Raw genomic sequence first — 22,290 nt, 5'->3', positions numbered from 1 at the left:
TCTGAGTCCTAGTAATCCAGAATATTTACCCGACCATTGTCAAAGGTAAACATTGCTCCAAGAGGGAAACAGTGTGCATAATGGTAGGTGGTTGTTTAAAGACTAATTGGGCATATGAAATTGTAAGAACCAATAAAGCCTTCAGGACATATTGATATTCAATTTAAAACTGTGGAGTAAAAATCATAGTAATGAATTTTAAGGAGAGGCTATGATCATGAGCAGAAGGAGCTGGGAATATCAGATTGTTATTACATTGCTAATAACATCTTCATGTTGGGAAAATACATGAGTATTCACCTCAGTATTTTCTAGGAAAAAGTCTTGGCTTTTCTTTCTTGACTCGAGGCTTTCATTTTTATATAGCATTTCTATTACTTAGACTATTGGTAGCAAAGTACTCTTAAATTCTTTGATACAATTTTGTTTGCAGAATCTGCTTTTCCTTAGAGAAAAAAAAAAAGAAAATTTTATTTGCTATCTAGCTTCAGTTAGAAACTCTCTAAAAGCTTTTTTCAACAGAAATGTTAGTCCATTTCTATTTCAGCTGCAGCCTGACATCCATGCTTTGGGATAAAGAGCAACCACTATTCTCACAGTCTCTTATAAACTCTTTAAATAAATCAGGCAGTGATTGTGTATGATAAACAGCAACACCATTAAAATCTGATAGGTTTTTTTAAGAAACATTCAGTCAATACTTCATGGATCAATAACTTTCCTCTAGATAATGTTTAACAGTTGCTAAAGCATATATCTTTTAGTAGCATGAAATTCTGTGAGAAGAAGTTGTGCAAAGTGATGGTAGGAGTTGCACAACCTATCTGTAAGCAAGTGGCTGAATGGTATCTGGATTCTGTTTCTGATATTACAGACTGGAAAAAAAAAAGCCTATAGCTTAGGAAGTGCAAATGAAGAGGTTGACTCTGAGCTGCACATGGGATATATCACAGGGCTGCTGAAGCGAGAGACGAGAAGGTTCTGTGTAAGTTCTCTTAGAGTGCTCTGACTGGGTCCAAGTCCCCGGAGTACCAGCTGCCAGCGGCCCCAGTGAGCTGGTTGAACAGCCGGCGTAAAACCTCTTGATGTGCCTCATGCCCGCTGTTCTCTTAGCAGTGGGTAAATGGTAGAGCGGGCACTATGTTGGGACTATAGCACAGGAAAAAACTTCTCCCTGCATTTTTCTTAGAGAACTGCAGGTGTCACTAAAAATCACCGAGACAAATTCATTCTCCAAAACCCAGGACACTGAGGAAATCTGAGGAAGCAGTGAAGACGACAAATCCTTCTCCAGTTGTAGAGTGTGATAAACCAGTATGACAGAAAGCAAGATTTTTTTGGTATTAGAGCTCTCTCCGTGTTTTATGCATATACATCCTTAAATAGTGCTAACAGTGACTATAATCGGCATAAGTTTTCTAAGTAATCATTGTGGTAAGAACAGTCTAAAAGATTCAATTTCCATCTGTTACCAGATCTATGCCTTGAATAGCAAACTATAAAATTTTTCTCTTCTTAAAATTGGCTTTGTTTCTTATATTACACTTGTTGCTCACTGCAATCAATGCATGGAAGACAAATATATGTTGCCATAAAATATTAAAACCAGTTATTTTAAACGCTTATTTCTGGATAGTTGTAGTACTTCTGATGGTCACCATTCCTGTTTTTCTTTCTAAATTCTCTAGTGGTGACTACTGCTTGATATTCACATTACTCTGTCTAACATAGTCTTCCATTAATTATTTTGCACCGTCACTAATAGCAAAATCACTTACAGTGCTTGAGTTTCGTACTTGTGAGAATACAGACAGTCTCCCAGAAGACTGAAGTCTTTTACCCTGATAAATCATTGTCAGCATAAGAACAAATCTGCTCTATCATATGCCAACTCCGTTTAAAAAGGACTGGAATGGAGTATATTTCACTTGTAAAGGCTGTAGGTTTTCCCAAAATACTTCCCAACGATGGAATGCTAGCAGACAAGAAATATGATTGGTATTTTTAGTGCCTTTGGTTCCTCAGTTGTAAAATGAGTATAGTGATTCCTTAACTTTTATGCATACAGTGAGGCTGATTTCATTACCTATGAGATACTCATAGCAATCCATATGGATAAACCAATTACTTAAGTTATCAGTGCACCAAAATCTCTTATTTTCTTTCTGAAAAGTTACTGCATTTATCTCTCTGGCTTGATTGGAATGTGTTTCCAACTTACAACCTGTGTACAGCATTTTAGAGTCAATGAGGCTCCAAGCTATTTATCTCATAATTTTGCCACAGAGGTTTTAAATACTGTAGGTGTGGGTGGATACAGAGTACAACACATCTATCAGGATCAATGGGATAAAATGATTGTTGTAGTTGAAGTGCTTGCACTATTAAGTGAATTTTGAGGTGATTTTTAAGCTGAGCTGTCTCAGACTCACTCTGGTATTATCCTTAGAAAAAAGGAAGACAATCACTGAAAAATTTACTGAGTTGCTCTGTTTTTTCTTTAATATTCTTGATAGCTTCATAATACCAAATACATAGTTTGTCTTCATATTTTGTCTAGCCTCCTGTCTATTGGTTTTGCTAATTTCATTAGTAAAATCTGATTGTTGATATACCTTCATTAACAGTGTTTAGATATCTTGCAATGCATTCCTTCCAAATTGGCAACATGTCGATCCCTGAAAATTGCTTTACTTACCTTCTTTGCATTTGTCTGTTCCTTTTCTAGCCATAGTTTTTATTTCCAAAGTAGTCATTCTAGGTCTCGTTCGTTTAAGGGTTTTTTTTAAAGACCTCCTCAACATGGCTTTGAGTAGACACTACGTAATAATGTCTTCTCCTTTCCAAGACTGTGCTGGAAGACGTATGAATATATTTATTTTGTGAAACGATACTAGGTTAGAAAATATCTTGATGAATGTGTTTTAACTAATACTATATTGAACAGGCTGGAGAGTGTAAGACTGTCTTGCAGTGCTTTTGTGTTCTCTTCATCGCTTCATTTTCCACCTTTCAATTTTAAGATTAAGTAATGTGTTAAAGTCTCATCCTTTCCTGGGAGACAAGAAGTCTGGGCATGTTTGCAGTCAATGATTTGTAAGAGAGTCAAACAGCATGTCAGGGATTTAGTAAGACAATTACCTATGGACCATATTTTTTCTAAAATAATGGGAAAATATGTCTACTACTTTTAAAACTTATATCAATCAATCAATTATCCTTCCTACCCTTCCCCCTGAAAAAAAAGACATCAAAGAAATCATTAAATACCTGCTTAGGGGAAACAAAGCAGATGGGAGAGAGAGAAAGAGATAGACAAGCAGACCGACAAACAGAAAACAGAAGCTGCAAGTTGAGCCAGTACAGTTAATTCTGCAAGCATCTCTCCAGCTATACAATGCAGTCCAGTCTTGTTGGGCAAGGGATTGTTGCCATCTGCCTCCAAATGACCATTAAATGACGGATTATTTTAGAAGAGCTGTCTTGCCAACAGGAAATTACTGCTGGTCACCTCAACTTCCCATTTCAGAATAAATACAGTTTGTATGGAGTGATGTGACTGCCGTAGCGGAGTTGGAGGCAACGATGAGCAGTCACGCACATGCAGAAACAATGCGAGGGCTAATTTTGAAACTAATTTGAGGTAGCTGTATCATAGCCGTAGTGCAAAGTGCTACTACTTTTGTCGAAAGTCCGTGTCAAATATGAATTAGCATCTCATTTAAATGTGTTAAAATTGTGTTAAGGATATCTGGGATGAGCAGAATTTGTTATTTTGCTATTTTATATCCTGCTGTTGGCACAGCAAAGACAAGGGGTTAATTCCAGAAATATTTTATATGTCTGTCTTGCTGACCCTTTCTCATGCAACAGCGGTCTCCAGTAGCCTTTTTGGGGAGGGTATATCCTGGGTAGCCTGGTAATGCATTTGCAAGGTTAATCCTATAGTTGAATTCAGCTTCAGCAGGAAATGGCATTGAAAGAAAAGCACTTTTCCACTTGAATTTCCACTTTTCCAAAATTCTCTGTACCTTGTTTCAACATCTACAGCAGATGTCTGAAGAACTAACACTTTCTCATTTTGTAATTTTTTCAAAAAGATTTCAATTTTCTCCAATCAGAAGACTCCAAACAAAAGACTTAAATTTTCTTCAATCATTTGTATTGTTCCAAAGCAATACATAAAGTATCATGCACATCTGTCTGTCTTTTTCTACTAGAAGAAGCTCTACCCAGAGCTTTCCTGCTTCTCTTTCACTTCAGCTTTATTGGCTGAAAATCAGACTCTTCAAGGTTATGACTGAGTTCTCATCTCCCCACTTCTTCCTTTATTACATTTATAGTAGTGATCAGAAACATGAGGCTTCCTTTATGTGTTTCTTTGCTGAGAATTCCTATCGAACAGTATTGCAGATACATTCTTGGCACTTACTCCCGAAATTTCATTAGCTGATGCCTGTGTCATATTATCTCTTATTCATCTCCTCTCAAAACTGAACTGTCTTATTCATTTCAGTCTCTTATAATAAAGTCATACTGTGCCTCTAACCACATTTTCATTACCTGTCTTTGATACCTTTTTCTTTCAGTTAAACTTCTTTTGAAGATGAGTTCAGCGTAATATTCACAGATATATTGCACCATCAATGTAGTTAATGGCACAGTTTATATTGCTTTTCAGCTGTCTTTTTATTTTTTCCTGTGCTGTACTAGATTCTCAGTTTGATGACTTTTTGTGCTGGCACATTTCTTTTCCAAAGCTTTTTCAAGAGGATGAAATGATCTACAGAAGCTAAGTTAAGGCTGATGGTGAGACATCCCCCTTTTTATGATTCTTAACCCAGATCATTTCAGTGATTGCCGCCTCAGTGATTTTCAGTGCTTCCTCACAAAGAGTTGTAGCAAGCTAACTAAGGGGCAGCTAGCTGTGACACACAGATAGGAACAAGTGTGAGGCGGGAACATAAGCCGGCTTTACTGCTGGAGCCCACAGATTATATAGCCACATCCAAAATTAATATGTTTTTGTTTCAGCTTTGTTAAAAGTCCAAAGTCCACGGATAACAGCAGGAATCTTCCTACAGATATCATCGCACTTAGCATCACTACAACATGATTTGTATTTCTCAGATTCATAATTTGGGGCTTGGTTTCTGTGCTTTACTTAAATAATGAAACTGAACTGGATGATTTTGGTTTCTGTTTCTAGTTCGTTTCACTGTTTGTTTTTTTAACATTATTACTACGTTGGGTTCCCAGCACACCAAAAAATGGTCAGATTTCATACAAATATATCTGATGAAAATGTTATGAATTAAGAAAATATTTTGTATCATAGTCTAGGAATCTTTTTAAAATTAAGTAAGAAAATTCCAACAAAACACAAATATCTTCCTCTTACAATAATGTTTTTCATTGGTTGACAGCTACATTTTGTTCTGTTCACATAATAGCATTTGCAAATATCAGCTTGTTAAAGAAGTCATTTTTCTGCTTGAGATACTGGAATGTATTGTGTATGTACTCTTAGCAGTCATAGTATATATAATACACACAGGTACTAGTTACATTATCATGTTATGTGAGACATACCTGTGGTTAGGACACGTGTAAGTAATTGAGAACAAATATGGGTTTTGCAAGTACATCTCTTGATAAAATATACCTCTATATGAATGAATATTGTCTTGTGTAACGTTTTACAAATGTAAATGGGTCGTAAGAGGACTTTTTAGTATATGTGCTTCAAAAATTTTGCTGGCAAAACCACTCATACTCCACCACAAGAATGACTCATTGCCTTAAGAAATAAGAAAGAGTAAATGAAGGGCAAGGTCACTAAATACCAGAATCAGAACAAACACAAAATTAAAAAAAGAGTAAGAAAATATTCACAATTTCATAATAAAATGAAATTCAGATGAAAGACAAACCTGGAAAAATAATAAAACAGAAATGAAAACATACAGAATAATGTATACATATATGCTAAGATATATTCAAAAGCATAAATAGCATAAATAGGGATCAGAATTTGGTACACAGATGCTCCATAGGCTTCTTAAATTGTTGATCTGGAAATATTTGTTATTTAAGTAAAAGAACGTATGGTAGAGCTCTAACTTTCTCCCATGAGAGAGAAAGATAGAGCTCCTGGAGACTGAATTTTATTAAGGATGCAGGGCCAGAGAAGAGGGTAGTTCTCCGTGGGGCAGCCAGGGAGAAGAAGAAAATGGCTCTTCAGTCTAAAGTTCTGTGTCAGTAGTTAATACAATGGACGACTTCCTATTTCAGTTAGGAAAAGCAGGAACCCTGGCTGTATTTCTTAGTATATTTTTAAAAAGTCTTTAAGTAGTCTTGAGGTAGAAATTGCGACCAGTAGTGATTCCTGAGTACTTTTTTATCAGTGCAAAGCGCACTGTCTTGCACACATTTTGTTTTGGTGTCTAGCTTCATTTTGTGTCATACCTCTATTAAGCAGTTTCAGATGTAATCTCAGAAATGGTTGCACTTTACCAAGATGGAGTGAACTTTGAATACTAAGTCCAATCCTGCAATATATTGTTTACTTGTAAATCCTATTGACTTCCCTAGAAATTTGGAATCCTGCGTAGAACATCGGATGACAGCAAGCTCATTTTTTAAAATCATTGCCATATTTTCCTCTGAGGTGGACTCCTGAGCTCTTCTACAACATTGTCTAGAATTTTTCTTAGCAGTCCTGTCTTAGCTTATTACAGAGCCAACATCTGTGCTCTTCCTTTAATTCCTCATTTGTGAAAAACTGGATCACTTGGCATATAGAGTTACTAGGACAAATATAACTGGACCTCAGTGTAATTCCCTCATGGGCAGATGCTGGCTAACATTTTTGCTGCTGCTTGTTATTTGGCAGAAGATAATCTCGTGCAAGGCCAGGTTGCGTGTTGGTTACATTGGGAAGCTTATATGCAGTGGAAAACAGTAGAAATACATGAGGCCTGAAAAATGAAGACTCCATAATGTTTTTGCATCTGTGATTTTCCATTGGTTTGGGACATGACCATTTGATTTTGGCATTGCACCCATTTTCGTGTCAATAAATAAGATAGCTAAACCTCCAGGGAACTACTCTCTCTTAATCAAGCCCATCATTAAAGTGTGTACACAGAAATGGGCCTAGAAACCAGAGTTCCTGCCAAAACCCCAGAAGCCAAAAAAGAACATCAAGATTTTAAAAAACATTCCTGTACAACATTTACCAGTGTTTATGCAATTCTTAGTCCATCTCTTCCACCGCTGCATTCTGTTGATTGAGAGCATAAGGTGATGTGCTTCTTGTAAGTCAGCAGAAGCTTCTGGAGGAGCAGATAGGAGCAATGCTTTTTTTCTCACCTTGATATCATTATAACCTTAATTTTCATCAAGAGATTCTCTTGGATGCCCCTCTGGGCTTGAGCAGTCTGCAAAGCCTTGATTAAGCAAGGCTCCCATTTGTTTTTAGTAGTCTCAGATTTTGTTCTGTGAGTGCCACAGCATGATTGGAGGGCCAGTGGACATTAAGATTATAAATTTTTTTCTGAAATGTATTTATTAGATGCTGCATAGAATGAGTATATTTATATTAATGTTTAAAGTATGTAAAAACCAATACTATTTTATCTTGTTGCATTTACTTGTTGCTAAAATCTGTTCAGTCTAATTTTTATGTATATTGTAGGAATACACACACACAAATGCAGAAGGATATGAACATGCACCTAATTGGAGCATCCACTTCAAGGTCTGGATGCTTACTAACACCTATGTTTGCTATCACATGGTCATTAGATTTTCATCAGGTTCTGCGTTTATTATATGCACAGGCAAATGTATCGTCAGCTGCAGAGACCTAACGTTAAAAATCTGATGTTGAATCTTATCTTTTTTGTATTCTCATATTTGTTACAATTCCCTCAATAGTGTAAATAAAGTCCTTCTTTGTAGATTAAATAAATTACAGAAATTGCTTATTGGGTCTGAATTTTCTTTGGCTTTTATAGGAAATTTGAACTTATAATTAACACTGGTGAGGGCAAAAAGAGCAGTTCAAGAGTTAAAGTGACCTGAAGTATATTCTTTTTACTGACTTCTACTCTTTCCCAAATGAAAAAACAAACAAACAAAGCTCACCAAACAATCCACACAATTGGTGCACAGATGGTACAAAACAGAACCAGATTCCTCCGTGTACAGAAAAGCAAAGCTTTCATCCCATGCAGTTTCTTCACTGATATAGATTCTGCCCATCCATCTGAGCTGTTAAGTTTTGTGCACTGAGTGTGAGACTCATAGATTTGGCTTCTGCATCAGTGCACCCCCACAGATAGGGGTATGTTTTACATACTTTCCTAGCACAGTGCCAGAATCTTTCTCCCACTCTGTGACCTGATATACGAGATGTAGTTGATTGGCAGCAACTTTCATCTGCAGCCTCCTGGTGCACTGGTCGGTGGAGTAGGACAGAGTTGGCTGTGCTACACTGCAACGAGCTCTTCCGGAGGTCCAGGACTCCAAGGAACCTGCTCGCTGGCACGTTTCCTGGCTGCAGCACCGAAATCCTAGCCTCTCCCCCTCCATAAGGCCCAGCATTCCAGATGTGTCTCCTGCATCAGACCAGTCCACAGTTTTGTCTTATTCACTGCAAAAGAAGAAACATAAGAGGACTGAGCCATTTGTAAACTAAGTTATGCGAAGCTACAGTCAATTTTGTTTGCCAAAACTTGATGATTTGAAAAAATCGTTCACATATTTCTTCCAGCCTGTAGCAAATACTCTGGAAAGTCATCTGCTCCTCCAGACATCTTTTTAGTCTTCCATCGCATTTAGATAAACGAGTTGTAGGACTCCTGTTTTTGTGGACTGCTGAGATATTCTTGCCTCTGCTTTGGCATTGATAATTCATTGCATTTTCGTTATTTTCAGATACAAAACTGAATATGTCATATATTGTTTTATAGCTAGTTTGGTGTGACTTGTTAAATTTTTGCTAATTTAGGGCTTGGCTCTACTGTATTTCATCAAGCAAAACTCCCACCAAAGCTTGATGGGAGGTTTGTCCAAAACTGTAGGATTTGACATGTACTATTTTGCTGTGTATTTGTGCTGTTATTGTCTTTCATTTGAATTGGAACATAGATAATTATATTCTACATTTAAAACAACAGTTTTGTTTTTTTATAAATAAAATATTTGTTTTACTATCCAAACCCTGGAAACACCTTCAAAGAGGTGATTTTAGTATCTTATAATTTTCTGTACACCATAAATGGTTACTTGGAATGTGCTTCTAGTTGTCTGCCCTAAAAGGAAAAAAATACTGACCAAAAGAATTTAAAGTGCTTAAGAGTTTTAACCACAAAGGATACACAGAGAAGCTAGAATGGCACATGGTGCTGAGCCTGTCAGATTCTTAAAATACCAACAATTTGGTGGTCTATAATCCTGTCACTCTTTTCATGTATCTGAAAAAAAAAATTAACTACCTCATTGAAACTTGAGCTTTCAGGCAAGATATTTGATTTTTTCTGATATCAATGTTATAAAATCAATGAGAAGTTAGGGTGCAAAAGAGGGTCTGCCTTCTAAACAAATCTGCTGGAACTTTATAAAAAGATTTGCAAAGCCTTCTACTGAGAAATATTCTCTTGTGTATGAAGAAGTTATCCACAGTTTCCCTTTTCCCATTTGTATTGTTGAGGGATTTTTCTTTACAAATGTCATATTTTGAAACCCATGTGCTCCTGTTGCTTTTTGCTTATATGAATTAATCCTTTATTTGTGATTTAATTGATTCCATCTAAATTTTTATGAGGTCACAAAGATCAGGTGCAGAGAAGACCTAAGAATTGGTCAGTAGAAATTAGTGCTCAGATTTTCACGGGATTGGGCCCGCTGAAAGAATTGCAGACATATCGAGGCATGATTTTCTAGCAAAAATAGATGAGCTTTTAAGATGAAATAGTCCAAAAAATTATGAAGAATAAGCACGAGTATTTCGAAATAAAATGTTTTCCAACATTTTCTGTGAAGGGTCAGCTATACAATTCCAAAAAAAATAGATTCTTGTTTTAAAATCTAAGAATAGAAAGATTTTAAGCCAGAAATTATGGGACTAAACAGCACAAAATCTACAGTTTATGGACCCAAAGACATTCTAAAATGAGCTGAAGCTTTATCATTTTTACTATAATCGTCTTACAGTGACTTATTCCAAAATATTTATTCAGAGATGTCTGGTTGTCTTCACCATTTTACTGTGTATGTCCTATGAGCAAGAATTAGATGGTCTGGGCAGATGAAGCAGGAAAAGAAAAAACCTGATGACTCTTACTTATTGAACCACACATGGTTTATTCTTTTGCCTGAGGATAAAGAGTTTTCTTCTCCCAAGCAACGGCAGTCATGGTAGAAGAGAAGGATCAAGCCATTATGAACTGCAGTAACTGGGTTAGTCAGGCTGCCAAAGCTTGTCAGTACAGTCAAGTAATTCTTCATGCAAACCATTCTTAGCTTCTTCCACTGAATATGTGGAGGCAGGATACTTCTGTGGGCAGAAGACTAGAGGGACAGAAACTACCTTTATGGTTGATTTTCTTCCAACTACTTTTCCTGCTAGATAGGATGTACTAACAGATGTCCTTGTTCGGGTCTCAGCAAGGAGACTGCAGAGAAATAATTGCTGAGGGTAGATAGCTTGAGAGTTTATAATGTGCATGCTGAGTGCATTTGATATTGAGAATGAGGTCAGGCCTTTTACTTTGCTGAAGTATGTCTGTGCTTTTAGAAACTTTCTTCATGTCACAGCAGCAAGGTGTTCAGGAGAATGAAAGTGTCTTTCCGCCATAGGGGAAGAACGACATCCTCGGTTTGGCTCTGTTGACCTCCGTCATCAAAACGAGAAGGAGATCGAGTAACAAATGGTAACACCTCATATTACAGTCTGGCTGTAAATTCCTACCTGCAAACTGTTTATGTATTTCTTCTTTGCAAATGCTACTAGACTCGTGTCTAGGAGGGAAGCTGAGAAAGTAGTCGTTCTCAGATAGGACTGATTACTTCTTATTGTTGTGGGCTTTATTTGATGATTGGCACGTTGTAAATTCCATAGAAAGTGACCTGCCTGCGCTGTGACACAATATCCCTGTGACTTCTGCTCCCTAACTGGATGAAAAGGGCTCGCTCTTCTCTATTTTGCATTCCAACTTCATGTCTAGACTGATAAGCTTTTACAAAATGTATAATCTTGTAACAGTGTTCATAAGCTCTTGTTATGTATCATATATTATTCAAAGTCCCCTAGGTATTCTTTGATTTCCAGGTTTTCCAAACATCTCTCTCCCAGCTACTTTTTGAATGATTATTTCCTTTAGCTTGCATTTTTCCAGAATGAATCTAATTTTGGGTCATATCCAAAGCCCTTTGAGGTCAGAAGAATGTCTCCTATTGACTTCAGAGGGCTTTGGATTTGATCCTTTATTTCCTATATCCAGGAGCCAAATTCTGCACACCTTATTGTTTTAATAGGAATTTTGTGTAAGCAAAGCAAGCAGTGTTGGGTTCCATAGTCTGATGTTTTTGAGCTCTCTTGCATTGAATTTCATTCGTTTCACTAGCATTCGTAATGATTCAGTATAATTTACAAATTTAAGTGCTGTTTATCTGTCACTATGGATAGCTAGTGGAAATCTTAAATAATATTGTCCTGCTAACACCTCTTTTCAGACCTGGTATATATTCTTCTGTTATCTTTTGTTGCACTCTTTTAATTATCTTGTAGTTCATAAGGTTTTGTCAGTGTTTGCAAAAGTGTGAATCATTTGTGGCTAAAGTTTTGGAAGGAATTTCTATCAAATCTGTCAGATAAAATCCAGTTACAGGTTTTATTCTGCATACAATAACTTTCACCCGCACTCAAGAAAGCGTTTTAATATGTGCTCAAGTCTACCCCTATTCAGGGAGGCAATTTAAATTTAAGTGCCTAAATGGGACTTTGATCTCACAAAAGCTAATCAAAAGTTCATATACCTTCCTGAATAGGGAGATCTTCCCAAATTGTGTCTATTATATATAGGTTCTCTAAGACGAAGGATTTCAAACTGTTGTACAAAGTAGGTGTCTGAAAGAGTATTCACCACTAAAATATGATTATCTCTGGGGTGAGTGTGCTATCTATCTTACCCTGGAATTTTCATTTAAATTTAAAACTGGGGCGAGTTTGGTGGAGGGCCACCACATGGTCAGGGAGTTGGAGCACTTGCCCTTCTGGAGAAGCTGAGCCAATAGGGTTTGTTTGGCCTGGAGGAGAGCTGGCTATTGGTGGACCTTATAGCAAGAGGTCATCAAGAGGATGGAGCCAGGCTTTTCAGAGTGGTGCGTGGTGGATAGACAAGAGAATGGACAGACGTTGAAGCAAGAGAGATTCTGATATAAGGATATAAGGAAGAACTTTCACAGCAGGGACAGTCAAGCGTTAGAGCAGGTTGCCCAGAGAAGCTGTGCAGTCCTTGGAGGTTTCCAAGACTAAACTGCGTATAAGTAACCTGATCTGATCCCATAGCTGACCCTGCTTTGAGGAGGAGGTTGGGCTAGATGAGCTCCAGCAGTGATTTTTCGATCCTATTCTTGTTTTCTGTTGTTCATCTTCTACTATGATGTTATTCTCTCTCTCGGTTCATATGTTTTTTTCTAAAAGTATTTATTATTTTTCTGGAAGTAGAAGTGAGACATACTAGAAAGGAAGTACTAGAATTCCATGACTTCCATGAGGGAAAAAAAGTAATCCATATTCCTCTCCTTTGAATTTTTACATTTCTCAGATCCCCCTTCTCTTGACATACCAATATAATTGTTAATAATTCATAAACTAACTAGCTAATTCCTTTATGATCTGATAATACATTTGTCTTCCTGTTGGTTTTAATTTTTTCTAGTTTTTTATTAACTATTTGTTATAAAGAACTGTACCAGGAAGATTCTGCCATTCTAGTTGCTCAGATATCTTTTCCTTTCTTGTTAAAGAGGAATTTTTAATTGGTTCCCTATTCATTCTTTTTGCCTCTCTAATCTTTATTGAAATTTGAGTAATACTTCAGCACATTTGGATTTAATAGTTAACAGAGAGCTTACAAGAACAAAGAGCAGTGGCTGAAGAAATTAGAAAAAGCACTAGTGGACACCTAAAATAATCTCTCCTGAGGTATAGAGCCTTAGTTAGGCTATATGTAGGATTATAAAGTGACCGAGCAGATGAAACTCTTCATTTCAGATCGTGATGTTCAGTGTTGTTACTGCACAGCCTTTAAAATTGGTATCAGTTCCTATACTGCAACTGGGTAAATTTTTGCAATGTTGTTCCTCATCTTCCAATGTAATCCTTGGTTTCAGCCCAGGTACATCTAGGGCAGGATGCTTCCAGTTTTTGAGGTGTACCCTAGGTGCATACAAAGCTCTCACAGTATGCCTCAGGAAAAGTTAATCAACATGGACGTACTCTACACGTAGAAAATTTAATCTACAAAGAGTATACTACTGCACAGATGTGTTGATACGGAAGGTGTTAAGAATTCCTTAGAAGTAATTCTTGCTATATTATCAATTCATGGCATGTAATGGACAAGTAAATCTCATTAGGGAATGAACTTTCAAATCTTCTTTCTCAAAAAACTTGAGATCTTGAAAAAGAAAGTCATCCCAAGTTGGAAAAAAAAGGCAACTTTACAAAAATCTTCAGGAGAAAAAGATCCGAAAGGATATTACGTTAGGTCATTTAAATTTTAATGTTTAGCTAAAAAAGAAATGTTCAGTTTCAACATGTTTAATCTTTTTAATATAAAATATTATGAAATGAAAAATCAAAGCTTTCTTTTCCAGAAATATCTGACTGAAATATATCTACATTTTAGATATGTTTTCCTCTTTGCAAAGAAAAAGTTAAATGAAATTAATATAATGCTTTTTAAAAAGGAATCAATAGAAATGACAATTTTCTAGTGGAGAACTTGACACGTTTTTAGCCCTTTGTGCAAATCATTTAACTAAACTGCCTCATTTTTCTCTCCATGTGACAGGAGATTTAAATTGTTTATTGACCTTGCAGAGGGTTATGACAGTTAATTCATATTTATTAAGCACTTTGAAAACAGAAAAGCTGAATCTCTAAATGCAATTTTCAAAAATACTTTGGCTGTCTAAAAGCCACCAAATTTCAATGTAATTAAAGAGCACTGTCAGGTCAGGAATCCACTAGTTTGAATTAATAAAAGAAATAATTTCATTAAACCACTTTCAATCTATGTAGACATTGTTGTTCATAATTACAACAAATAGCCATTACATGCAAAAATGTGTATGTACCTTTTTTCTGTGTAGTTGAATCGACATTTAATTTCATATTTCACTTTACCAACTAATCATTTGGTACCCTGGGATGCTTCTATCCTTTTTTTCAGACAACTTTAGTTTTGACAGTCTTGAGTAATATTGTATTATCAGCAAAATTCATAAACTTCCTATATTTGAGATTACTTGTGAGCATGCTGAACAGCAGAGACCTTGCGATACCTTGCTGGTAACCTTCCTCCCTCCTAACAAATGACCTTTTCATCCTTCCTTTCTTTCCTAACTTGTAACCAGTTAATAACTCACAAGAGGGCTATTCTCCCTGTGCCATGGTAACGTTATTCGTTTAAGGGCCTGTGGTGAGGGATCTTCCCAAAGCTTTATCCAAGCAGTATGCACCAAAGTATCCAAGTGTGGATTCCAGCATTACAGTAACCAGATCATCTTATCCACGTGCTCCTTCAGACAACTCTAATATATTTTTGAGACATGACTTCCATCTGTAAATTTGCATTGACTCTTCCCCAGTTAAAATCTATCACAGCTGTAACTCCTATCATATTACTGTGCTAACATAAGCTTGTTAACCCATGTAGTTTTTGTCTTCTGAATTATTTGGATGCTTTGGAAGTATTACCCTAAGTATTATTTTGCATTTTTTCTTAACTAGTATTGAGAGGACATTTTATAGAAAAGGAAGGAAAGAGGGAACAAAATAAAATTATGCACTTATATTTATAACTAAATCATTGTCACTGTGGAGTTCATTAAAGAATGCTCACGAGGAAAACTGAGTTCTGGAACTGCATTTTTTGCAAGAAAAAAAAACAAACAAAAAAAATCCTTAAAGGTAAGTGAGTTCCTGAATCTAAATGTCTGCATAGCTAACTAATTAAACACTGTTTTCTTCACAAGCTCTCAAATATAATTTTCTGTGTTTTGTTTTGCAAGTATATAAAGACAACAACTGTAGAACTAGGATTAATCTAGGCTTTGCAAGCCTAGCAACTATATCTAGCATATACAAATCTAAGACTGTAATAGAAAAGTCAGTTTTAGAGACCTGGACAGTCACATCAGTATCATCTTCCTAAATTTCAGAAAGTCCTTAATTTTCATAGCTTCATATTTTTTATATGCTAGGTTTTCTTACTGTAACAATTCTCTTTTCTTTCAGTGAAGCACGGAAGAAATGTATATAAATTCAGACAAAAATTGCCTGTACTGTTGACATTTTCTGCTGTTGAAAATGTAGCAACTCAATTCTGAATTTCTGCTTGCTTTAAACTCACAGAAATGATGCAACTGCCGCCTGTTTCTAATTATTCTGGAAAAGCTAGTAAGAGGTAGTAGGAAGGCAAGTCAGGAGAATGATTCAGAGTAATCTGGAATTTTTAGCTATGGATCATTTACTGATGTCATTGTCTTTACTAACCTTGACGTGTGCTGCCCAGACCAATTGTTTGTAGGGTCCTTTGCATCCTGCACTGTTGAAGACACTAAATCTCAGTAATGGGGGTTCTGAGTGGATGGAGCTACTCTTTTTCTTAAAATAGAAATAATTTATTTTTTGTGTATTACTTAATGTAAATTAATGCAATAGAAGAGGCTTAGTGGCGTCCTTTCTTGAAAAAGATAGCTTCAGTGGAAAATGGGAATCTCTACAGCTGATCAACAAAGTCAGTAGTTACCAAAGATTTGAGCCTATCACTGATCCAGTCTTGCAACAGATTTTCAAAACTGTGTCTCTGTATTGAAATAGGCTTCTAAACCTGTAATAATAATGAATTTAAAAAGAGTTTGATTTTTAGCTGAGTTACAGCTCATGGTGGTTCAGTGAGATTTGTGGATGTCTGTCACTGAGGTGCAACAACTTACTAATAGTTAGGAGGCTAAATATGTATTGAAAAGCTTCACATTAGGCAACAGTGCTAAGATTTTGGCCCTATTTTCTGGAAGTTAATCCTTTTCTTTTTAATCTCAAAAAAATGCAGTGAATAAAGTAATTTTTAAGCATCTTGGCCTGATAGTTACAGCATCCTCCAAAAGCTAATGATCATATGTTACTGAAAAATGGTAAAAATCTACAACAGTTGCACAATCAAGTAAAAAAAATGGCCAAGGTTTCTTAAAGATACATAGAGTAGAAACAAATACGACTAAAAGGAAAGGCAATTTTATTGCTTTTCTGCATTTCTGCAGGAGAGATAATGAAACAAAAAAGCCCTATTTGGGTGGAACATAGCATGGGCAAATTCAGTATGACTGTACTTTATTTCAAATATACAAATAGAAAGCATATATATGTATGCAATACATATTTTTTATATATAGATTATATATGTGTGTACATATATCCATGTCCATCCATGCATATGTAAAAACCCTCACCTAATTTTGTTTCTTGAATAGTCTTAATTACCACACTTAGCTTCCTAGCTTCCTGCACTAACACTATTATTTGATATGGTGCCTTTTCTATTTCACTTAACACTGTTCTCACCTTTTCCTGAGCAAATCTCACTCATCCTACCTCCATTTCTCAATGATGTGTTTATTTTCACAGTTCTCCCAACCATCTCTTGCAAAGGCAAGTTCACTGACCATTTTTTGGTAACTTTTGAGTCCTAAGAATGTACTTTCTTCAAATGATCAGCTGGTAAATTGAAATCTAGGTCTCTTCATCCTCTTATCTTATTTCCTGGTAGCTTTTTCAAGTGGCTGTCGTTGGGCAGCCAGGCATCCTTGAATGCTTCATGCAAGAAGCTGATCTCTATAGAGGCTCAGATAGGTGCTGCCATTAGGGATCTTCTTTGTTGAACAGCCATTGTCTAGTGATATGTGCTTACCTTGAGGTATATTTATTTAGTGTGTCATGAGCTACTGCAGGAGAGATAATACCAATCTATGGATCTTCTATCCAAAGGTGCAGATGAGTCTGTTTGAATACAAGCTGCCTCATCCCTCGCACAGAAAAGAAAGGAGAAAGCCTTGAAACGTGCAATGAAAAAGAACTGATAACTTTACCGTAATTTAGTAGTGTTTCTTTTTTCTTATAAAATGCAAAGCTCTTCAAATAGTAAAATAAAGTTTTACATTTTTATTATCAGAAAAAAAATTTATAACTACAGCTCCTAAAGACTACCAGCTCCTGCTCTGCAAGGTTTTTTGGAAAGCACTGAAGGGAGTAGGGAGGAGTTCTCCCCTTCCTATGTACCCTGTTGCCCCAGTTCATTTTGCTCTACCACTGACATGTCAGACACGTGGCGTTGCTGGTATCCAGAGATGGTGAATTACTGCTCAGATCTGATGTTTCTCTGTTAGTTTTACGATATAACATATTCTTTATTTATTAAAATTATAGACCCTAATAAAACTCTTATTTAAAGAAAGTTCTCAAATGGCCATAGGCTTAATGCCTCTCCATCTTTTTTACAGGAAAAAAATTACTTTAATTTGAAGTCAGACTCTGGCATGCTCAAATACCATATGCCTGCACTATTGAGAGACTGGAGCAGAGTATCTGGAGAGAGATGAGAGAGTGTGGGTGGCAATAGAAAAAACAACCACGACTGTAAGTTAGCAAGATAATATCCTTACTTTCTTCTGTGGGTCTCAAGAGTGATTAAAAAAAACATTGGTGTTTTAAAAATATTGCTGAAGACTACAGTGTGACTCAGAGTGCTTCAGAGAATGGAATTCTTGGAAGTTTCACTGTAATGCCAGATCGTAGAACGGAGGGCAGCAGAGCTGCAGAGAAGTAACACAAGGTTATGTTGACGGAGAAAGAACATCTCCGAGGGAATGCAGGCGGGAGAGAAAGAAAGAGAAGAGAATGAGCCCGGGAAGAGATGGCAAGACAATTACTTGCACTGAGAACTGCTGCTTGCATTGGTGGTAATGTTTCATTGCTTTTACATTTTTGGGGGCCCGCATGTCTGCCTATACAATAATGCTTGCTCATGTGCGCAGCAGAGGAAGATACATAAACGTGGTGACCAATCAGATAACAAATTCAGTTACATGCAAATGTGAAAGTCCATCCTAGAGCTGGCCTGAAACTTCTGAATGAAGCGGGTTTTTTGGTAAATTCTGGTTTGTAAGAGCTAAGATTTTATGTGGGAATGTACTGGCTAAAAGTAAATTTTCACTGGGAAGGTTTCTCAAGTCAGAATAGACTTTCTGATCAGAATAAAATAAAGAATGATAATTACCTTCAGATAAATAATAGCCTTACAGATATGACACACATCTGATTTTTTGCTTGTGATTGTAACTTGTCTCTTTTATATCCCGAAAAGTTACCTTTACTAGGAAGGTGATGAATCTTTCTCCCACCCCTTACCCCACAAATGTTGATCAGTACCTATTCCCCAAAAGTTTAAAGATTTTTTTTAATATATTTCATAGGTGAAGGCACCGCCAGAAATATGGAAACTCCAGGTTCAAATCCATGAAATTGGCCTGGGTATGTACCAGAATCTCCTGCGCTTGGTGGGCATCCTAACTATCTGACTTTTCTGGAGTGACTGGATTCTTACTATTATCTGAGGGGGGGAATTGTTTATACTGGTAGCCTAAAAATTGAAATCACCAATTTTTGGAAAATAGGTAATGACCTAGCCTATCCTATAAACTATGCCTATCGTTTGTGCACATTGTAAAATAAAATAAGTTGATGAGAACACTGGTGAAAATGTGTTGATAACTTAAAGGTAGCTAGAGCCGCTGCCTGGATAAAAGCTTGGTATAACTTTTAAACATATAGCAATGATTATTCGTCTGAAAATTCACATATGAGAAATGTCATGACTTAATGTTTAGTACTTCCTCTCTGAAAAAAATCAGATATCCAACACCATTCATAGAAGTGATGGTCGTATATCACACTTAAATGAATAATACAAGTGAACAATTATTTGGTATATTCTGGGCTGCAATTTGTTGGTGTAGTTTGATTAATGAAGTGTGTGCATAAAAAGTAGATTAACAGATCATAACCAGTTCATTAATGATTCATGAACAGGAAGAAAGATGAAAGAGCAGAGGAGTTGGATAATATATGTTTTATTTCACTTGTATAACAGGAAAAAGTAGAAGATTTTTGAGTGGGCCAAAATGGAAAATGAAACTTCTCATTCCTGTGTATTTTTCTCTTGAAAACTAAACCTAACTAAATTAAACTAGACCTATTTAGAAATGAATCATTTTAAATGAACAAAATGGTCTTTTATGAAAATATGAACATAGATGCTTTGAGTTTTTAGATTATGCTTTAATGAGTTCTTTGCTGGAATAATTTTGCAATTTTCACGTGAATGACCTAATATTTTATCCAGGTTGAACTGGCAAGTTTGGTTGGATAAAACATTCAGTCAAAAATTTATCTATCTTTACTGGACTTCAGATCTACCAATTGCCTTGATCATCTTCCCAAAACAGTGAACCAAGAAGTTTTTATCCGGTATAGGAGTGCAACTAATTCACTCTCATATTTCCCGTTGTCCTGCAGATTTCATAATGATGACAAACTCAGCCAGGCTGTTTTGATCTCAGAGTCAGTGCTAAAATCTGCACTATGTAATGATACTAAGTTTCCAATTAAACAACTAGGATCTTAGACAGATTGAAAAAATGTACCAAAAAATTCATATTTTGCTGTAAGCAACAGCAAAACAATCTACGTCTTCTGGGTTTCTCTAGGAGATAAGTCAAAGCTTGGAAACATTTTCTGATGTCCCCATTAATGGATGCACAATTCACCCAATCACTCAGGAGCTAATACTGCACTTTTCTGTTCCATGCATAAAAAATGTCGTGCCAAATGACTCTGAGTGGTATCTGTAATGATGAATTTACAACCATCAGTAAGGAACCTTCTTTGATTGTCTGCATTAAAGCAGCAGTTAATTATAGTCCCATCCAGAGATGCTTTTCCTTGGCCTTCTTAAAAAGTCAAGCATACAAGCTGATCATACCCTTGGGTGTCTTTTGACTTGCTCAAAAGCGTAGCTTAAGTGTTGATTTCTTTTCCAAAAAACAAAAACCATTTTACAATGATGACACATCCAGCAGGATTGGTCTAAAAACGAGCATCATGGGAATTGCAATGAATATCCTGATTGTTCACCTGGCATTAAAAATAGGTTTAAAAAGCAAGTTTCACAATAAATATTTAGCCAGTGTGTCTGTCAACCATCATGCACTGTACATGAGAAGTAGACAACCAGCTCCTTCTCGGCATGACCCCACATTTTGGGCCATGTCTCATGTATTTGTAAGGCAGTGCTGCAGTCTCTCTCAGAGATCCTATATACTAGATGGCTGCTTCCTCACCCTCTGACCCCAGAGTTGCTGTTTCACACGTTGATCAAAAGAAGCTTGACGAATCTGGAAATGATTTGTGAGTCATGGGCATGTACAACTACTGGAAAGATAAAGCCTGAATATTCTGGTCAAATCCCTTTCTTACAGATTAGATTTGTTAATAACTAGAAGGTTCCAAAACAGGTTCAGAGTAACACAAAATATTTATTAGAAGATAAGGAAGATACTGGTTCCAGCAGTATCTGCAGGAAGTGACAATACCCTTCCTTCTGGATCACTCTTATCCAACTTCAAGAAATACAGATTTTTCTCTGTTGTATGTAGCTTTATGTTTCAATTATATCAGTATATCACTACTGAGTTTCTCCAGCCTTCTCTTTTGTTCATGAGAACTGATCTAAAGACTCTGAAATTCAATCAGTAAAAGAGCAGAAAGCAAGATCAATGACATTAATTCCTCAATCTACTCTTTTTTAATTTCCTTCTATTGCTCCCAACAGATAATTTTTGGAAGTTTTTTTTGGCTAAGTAAATCAAGTGAAGGCATCTCGTAGGCATAGGAAAAGTCTTGTGGTTCAGTTCTGGGAGATGATTCCATGTTTTAAAAATACTTTTGTTGCTTACTATACCTCTGCTCTAGGCAGGTAGATAAAACTGGTTAGTTAGTTTGATGTCTTAGTATATTATTTGTTATCACAGATAAATCAATCAGCTAAACAGTAACTAAAAAAAACTGTAGATCTGCATGAGCTTCAAAAAATTAGAGCTCAACATAATCACTATAGTGGTATGCATTCTAGAGAAGGCAATATACAGTTAAAAGAAGAAAAAGGTAAAACGAATTAGAGGAAACTATACAGCTAAGTTCCATCTAATATTTCACATTTCCCCAGAACTATTCCTTATTCACTGACATATGTGCAATAAATACGTTCCACTTAGAGTCAGAAGAAATAGAAATAAAATTGGTAATTTGCTTATTTTTTGTATGATTATTGCTTTTTGAAATAAATATTTCCTCCTATAAAATGCACAACTCCTCTCCCCATGTTCCAATAACACTTTGGACTAATTTTGATCTCTGTTTGCAATTGCATGCATGTGTCTGAAGAATTAATAGCACTGTATGTTCTCTACATCCATGTGCTGCAAATCCGATTGACAGCAGCCTTGCACCCTATTCCCTCCAGATTGTCCTTCATCACAAATGTTAAGTGATCAAATAATTCAAAACCATTTCTTTTTCTTGCTTGGGATTGTGCAATTTCCAGAATGTCATCAGCCTAGTCCCTTATTTTTTACAAAGGTCAGTATTACTTTGAAAAGTAATAATGTGTATGTTTAAAAAATATTTATAAATTAAGAAAATATCAATTTGCATAGATTTGTGTTTTAAAATTTGTCCTCAGGTTATGTAATGATTTTTATTCTTAGAAGTTATTTCCACCATCAGCTCTTTGGCACTGAAAATACTGGCATTTAATTATGCTTATGAAGATGTGTGAGATCTGAAAAAGCTCGGAAAGATGTTTCAACACAGTTTTTTTTCACATTTATTGTACTTTAAGTTAGCTTCTGTGCTGTAAGAGCTAGTTTAAATTCCAT

At 36.1% G+C, this 22,290-nt stretch overlaps 1 long non-coding RNA gene across 1 annotated transcript in view; it reads left to right on the top strand.

Annotated features, from left to right (window-relative positions):
* Positions 1-19,038, top strand: part of LOC134141171 (uncharacterized) — a 51,091-nt gene extending 32,053 nt beyond the window's left edge. The window contains exons 2-3 of the long non-coding RNA XR_009958552.1: positions 17,797-18,255; positions 18,769-19,038. This is a non-coding gene — a long non-coding RNA (uncharacterized LOC134141171). The remainder of the gene's footprint in view (positions 1-17,796; positions 18,256-18,768) is intronic.
* The last annotated feature ends 3,252 nt before the right edge of the window (positions 19,039-22,290 follow it).

Source organism: Rhea pennata, chromosome 5 (assembly GCF_028389875.1).
Source record: "Rhea pennata isolate bPtePen1 chromosome 5, bPtePen1.pri, whole genome shotgun sequence".
Taxonomy (NCBI): Eukaryota; Metazoa; Chordata; class Aves; order Rheiformes; family Rheidae; genus Rhea; species Rhea pennata.
Note: the sequence above shows the minus strand (reverse complement) of the source record. Positions and strands in the feature narration are given on the sequence as shown.